At 44.0% G+C, this 6,224-nt stretch overlaps 1 protein-coding gene across 1 annotated transcript in view; it reads right to left on the minus strand.

Annotated features, from left to right (window-relative positions):
- Positions 1–3,349, minus strand: part of LMTK3 (lemur tail kinase 3) — a 206,341-nt gene extending 202,992 nt beyond the window's left edge. Inside the window, exon 1 of the mRNA XM_086930342.1 lies at positions 2,993–3,349. The gene's annotated coding sequence lies outside the window, so the exon portion shown is untranslated. The remainder of the gene's footprint in view (positions 1–2,992) is intronic.
- Between the last annotated feature and the right edge of the window lie 2,875 nt (positions 3,350–6,224).

Consider the following 6,224-nt stretch of genomic DNA (forward strand, 5'->3'; position numbering starts at 1 on the left):
TCTGCCAGAAGCAGATGGTGCCCAGGTGGGGTATTTATATGTTCGACTCCACACACATACAGTAGACACATGTAGGGGCAGATGCACTTAAATTTTACACAACGCAGCAAGGCATCTTGCGGCACTGCGTTGCAAGAAAGGAAGACAACAAAAATGTGCCATATCAACTAAAATATGTCGAATTTCTGCTGCCTCCTAGCGCTGGCGCACTGGGTGTTGCTTAATGCCAATGCAGACACTCTTGTACAAGCAGAATAGTTTTTGCACAGGAAGGGACACCGTCTTGCACTAAAACAATCCTTAACTGTGTTTTCCTCCATCTTTGAGTGCTGCAAAATACAGCGCTTGTGGAAAGAGAAAAAAGGAGTAAAATAAAGATGTTTCTTCTCGTTACGCCTCACCTCACCTCGCCTCACGTAGCATTTTGACGCATTCCCAGTTCTACCACTAATGGTAAATCTGGGAATGCGCCAAACCCCATGGATGGATGCGTGGGAACGCCCATGCTCCGCCCATGGAAAGGCTCGCCAGCGCAAAGGAACGCATATTGGCACTTTGCACTGCCTTGCGTTCATTTGTGTTTACTGAACCATGCAAAGCCACGCAAACTGATTTACATGGTTAAGTAAATATTAAAAATTATCTCGAATCAGGGCTGCACCACAAAAGTGATGCAAAACAGATGCAAAATCTTGGTAAATCGGCCCACAGAGAGAGTTCTTCCAGGAGCCGGGGGTGGCCAGACCCAAATGAGGAAACATTTGGATTAGAAGGGCACCTCTCGCAATTTTGTGAACCATGGGTGGGTCATGGAACAGTTAGATTCCACATACATACAGTCCACACAGAGGCGGCTCCTTCACTAAGGTGGAGGAGGGTTGACCCACAGGAAAAATAAAATTATAATAGCAATATGTTATCATTTTATTTTTCCGTACTGGCCCTGTAGGCGTGGGCGGTGCTGCGCAGAGAGCAAGGAAGGAGTGGTGAACACTTTCTAAGTGTGCATGTCTGTTTGGCTGGCAGCCTTGGGTGGCCAAACAGTCATGCGCACTTAGCATGTTTTCCACCCGGCTGTTTTGCACAGCTTGGGTGGAAATCATGCACAGCCTCCCACTCCCTGTCTGAGCGCTGAACCACGACGCTCAAACCAATTACAACGCTGCTGTCATGCTGGTGACAGCAGCATCATGATTGGCTAGGGGAGTGTATAAGCCCATGTGCTTCCTTTTTCCTGTGTCGGACAGAGGAAAGGCGGCGGCTGGAAGGTAAATGGATCTTTTTTTAAACACCCGTCCCCGCCTCACCAGTACTGACCCATAACAGCCGCTACTGAAACACATACACAAAGAGAAGGTTCTGCCACCTAGGCATCTCTGGGTGGTGGAGACTATTACATGTTGGCGATGCAGTCAGAGGTAAAGTCAACATGCCTTCCCGCGTAGACATTTAGTCACCCACACAAAGAAAAATCAATACACTCATACAAACCTACAGACACAACATATACACAGACAGAGACACAGACTACAGACCAGTGCTAATTCTTTCTCTCGCACACACAGAAACATACATAAAGACATGGTGCAAACACAGACACTACCACACAGACATAGGTACACACACAAACACAGGAAAATTCACAAAAACAACACACACACAGGAACAATCTCACCATGGCATAAGCCCACAGAAGCAAATACAGGCAGGCACTTAAACACATACACACTTATGCACCAAGATAAAACACCCCACAGGCACATAAAGAGATGTAAAGATAGACATATAAACGAAAAAAGTTACACATATTTGTGCACCCAATTATACTAGTGTTCCATTGAGTTGGTTAATATTAGCTCAAGCAACAAGAGCTGAGTCGGTTATTGGCTACATATACAACTAAAAAATCAATATTACTAAATCCAGATTTGTATCTCTATGTGTCTAAATCTATTGTGCCTAAATCTACTAGTGTGTGTGTGCATGTAATATATGCTAATGTGCTTTTATTGCACACAACGCAGTGATATAAAACAAATATTTCTCATGAAATATGGAAAATATTTCAGGGTTCCCTCTGAAAAATGGATTTCATCATTATTATGATGGCTCCAGAATCACTCTGCAGAGCTTTATCATTGACAGAGCTACAATAATTATTTGGCTTGGAAGACCAAATTGTGTGGCAAAAATAACCCACAAGTTATGCACCACAATCTCTGGCAGTATAATATTCATACATTTGAGCTAGAAGCAATATAACGTTTGGTGAAAAACCTAAGTTATGGAACTGATTTGAATTATATGGCAAATTACGTGGCAAATGCAGCAATTGTGCACTAAACATTGCAGCTATAGTCAAATACACTGGCCATCACATGTTCCACTGGTTTAGCAAGTGTATTTATGAAAGTTAAAACCAAAATTGAACATTCTAATTCAAATGAGTACTCCCTTTTTGCTGCACTTTTAAGAAAACAGCTTTTTCAAGCAAAGTATCCAAAAATAAATGTCACATAACAAAGAAACATAACAGGTAACATGACAGCTCCTCTGTTATTGCCACCCTTGCGTCCTAGTACTATTTATACATTACTCAGCCCTCTGCCTCGTGGTTTATGATGTCACCAGAACTCCTCAATGGCAATATTAGACCACATTACATGTTAACCCATTCTGTATCATATCGCTATATAATATATATATTTCCACATAAATCTATGCAAATGTAATTATGAAACACAACATAACAAAGGGAAACTAGGATTCTAGTGCCAAGACTGAATCCACAGATCGAGGTGTAAGAAACGTAAATGACTACAATTATAAGAGTACACACGGACACGCAGAAGGCAGCGGACACGCACTCGCGTGGACACTTCACACACCAGCCTTGGCCATGGGAACAGCCAATTTTGACCTGGAGGGACTGATGAAGAGGGAGGGACAGACAGGTGCAGCGTATGCACAAGAGGCCCCGGGCCTGCCTTACCTGCGTCCCCCGTAGTCCAGCAGCATGGTGGTCCCCGGTTCTGTCTGCCGTACTTGTGAGAGCATGCCGTCTTGGTCCGGGGAGTGCGGAGGCGAAGGGCCGGGGAGCCAAAACCATTCGTCGAGCGGAAAAGCCCAAAACCATAGATGAATTAAATAAACCTGCCCCCCTCCGTCGGTTTTTTCTCCATCCCACAGGGAGATCGAAAAGGCTCACAGACATAGGGGCCCGACAGCAGCGGCGGTGGGCGTCCCCTGCATCGCTGTTCGCGGACATAAATTGACTCGAGGGCGGGATGGAATAAAGGTTACAGGAACAGGAATAAATAAACAATATGAAATAAAAAGGTGGGACAGGTCTAATGTCTCCGGTGTGTCGGTGTGTGTTGCAGGGCCTCTGCTAGCTGATGGATGGAGCACCGCCCACTTGCCTTGGACTGCAGAACCTCCCATTGGCTGTGCGCTGCGTCCGTCAGGGATATAGAGACGGAGAGGGTGTCGCCATGGAGACCTTCTCGTGGTAGCAACCTCAGCATCAGCATAAGCAGCAAGAACAGGGATGGCCTAGGAGAGGGAACGGCAGGAGCAATTATTCCTCCGCTACCATCCACGGCATTTTGAGGAATGGGCTAGGAGAGGGGGGCCAGAGGGGCTACGGGGTGAGGAGGAGGTAGGCACGACCCTGGCGCAGGGGGCGGGGGACCTAGTCTCGATAGGAGGTCGTCGGATCTGCTACAGAAGGTCCATAAATCTGAAGACAAAGGGATGGAGTTGTCACAGGCGGGTTTCGAGTCGCGAGGACCCACGGTTTTCTATGGCCACATTTCGTGCTCACCTTGGCATGACAGAAAGAGGCAATAGGAAAGATGGCATCCCACGTGTTGTGAGGGAATTGGTCTCAGGATAGCTTCCAACCCTTACCCCACACTTGGCCTTAACGCGCCTAAAGTTTACAGATAAGAGGCACAGGGGGGATACAATAAGCGTCCCAGGATCACACAATTTGATCTGGAGGGGTAGCCGGGAGTAAAAGCCAATCCTCTGGGTTCAGTTCCCAGTTTAGTTACTGTACTTCTTGCTCGGTTGTGTGTTTGTGCTTTAAGGCAATGCGCCTTGTGTCTGTTGCTAGGCTTGGGGGCACTACAGTTGTATGAGAGGATTTGGACTGTGCGCATGCGCTCTCATTTCTCGATATTACACTTCACCACCCAGTCCGCAAGGGTATCCGTCTTCTGTAAGTTTTATTGCTATTTACTTTTGTGATGTGCTTCGTGTCATTCTTGATCCTGGGAGGTGGATTTGTGGCAAGGAATGCAGCCCAATAAGCAGGGCCAGTCACATCATGGTGCGTGACATCACATATTGCATCACAGGAAGTGGTTTTATAACCCATGACCTCACCGGAAGTGGCATCGCAAGAAGTGATATCAGATCTTAAGACCTCAAACACAGGTCTATCATGAGTACATTTGAGCGCATTAAAATATTTAACAAATTAGATTTTGAGCTGGAGTTGTGTCAAAAAAGTGACGCAACTTAGACGCAAAATCTAAACCTCAACGTATACATTTATTTTTTAAACTCTGTCACAAAAAAAATTGACAACAAGGAAAAACATGGCAATAAATCCGTTCTGCATAATTGGTTACAAAGTCTGCATTTTAAAATAGCTAATGGGGTTAAGGCACCTGCTGCATAGATCTCTGTGTTCCCAGTAAATCCCTGGAAATAATAATTGTAAGATAACTCTGTAGGTTAATGTACTTGCTGGAGAGATCTATATTTTATCTGGTCCCAATTTTAAATTCAAGTAGCATTGAGGGTTAATATGTCTCCTGCAAAGTGAATCATGTGACACGCAGATAACAGGATTTTATTTTATGTAGCTGGGCAAGTAGGCTACTATTTCAAATACAGTGATACTTTTGTTACTTGCAGTTCATAAATTGTAACAGTGAGTTATGAAAAACATGTGACTCTTACACCTTGTAACTCATTATCCTATGTAACGCATCCTGTACATTGATTTACACACATATGATTTATTGTCCATGTGTACGTGTGATGTATAGCACTCCTATACCATGGATTGGGATGTGTACTGTTATAAAGGAAATAAAAGAAAATATTGGCATTTACATTATTTGTGTAAATATTGGGACAGACCAACACATCTGAAATATTTACAGTGCCTACATATGTCCTATATACAGGGATTGAACAAAGTCAAAAGCATGCCTCTCTTAAGACTTGTGCCCTGCCAATAAGGCTTCTGCCAGAAAGACCTGTGTGTAACCAGCAGTGAACTGGTTCGGATTCCAGCAAGCCCAGGTCTAAATTTCATCCTTTTGTGGTCAGCAAAATGCCCACCATTGACTTGGGGTAGACCGGACCAAATACAAACAGTGCTACAAAGCAGCAAGGCTTTGGCAGCAAGCCCTCTTTTATAACACGCTCATCTCAGTATTGCAGGATAATGCTGGGGTAAGTATTCGTGGGGGAATAAATGTCAGGGTATGTGAAGTGGCATGGCCTGTCTATCGTGGATGAGCTGAGACACTGCTAAATATGTGTTGTTGGCAGTTTGTGGGCACAGTCGCATGTTTTGGAGACTGGGAGTTAGATTTTTCCCCAAACTTTGAACCAGAGCAAGAGAGAGCTAGGTGAGAAAGAAATAATGAAGGAGTAAGAGAAAAATAGAATAGGTGATGAAAGGGGAATGTTGGAATGAAAAAGAACCAATAAGAATGAGGCAAAGAAACAGCAAGTGTAGCGTGCTAGAAGAAAGAGGCATTAGGTGGAATTAAAATTTGGCGCCACTGCTGTCAGGCTGCTAAGAAAAACGTCCAGTCCTGCTCTTACTGTGTAAGGTGTGGGGTTAACCAAGACATTTTATCTTATTTTACAAAATTTATATGTATAATGTACTTAGATCTCTTCATCCATTGGTCTTTTTTTGAGTCACTCACATTTTGCTCCCACCCACAAAAACACACGTCATAGAGCAATGGGTGAGCCTACTTCAGTCACTGGCTACAGTCAATTTGAGCAATTTATTTTTTCTCTTGCACAACAAGTACATCCATACATAAGGGTATTCCATTCATTGCTATTGTTATTGCTTTTTGCTTTATTACTTTAGTGTTGCCTTTGTGGTTAAAGTCTGATGTGATAGCAAAATGCTTTGTACCAGCTCTTTATGCTGCTTTTGATGTAACCACAGGACACATTCC

Source organism: Lissotriton vulgaris, chromosome 7 (assembly GCF_964263255.1).
Source record: "Lissotriton vulgaris chromosome 7, aLisVul1.2, whole genome shotgun sequence".
NCBI lineage: Eukaryota > Metazoa > Chordata > Amphibia > Caudata > Salamandridae > Lissotriton > Lissotriton vulgaris.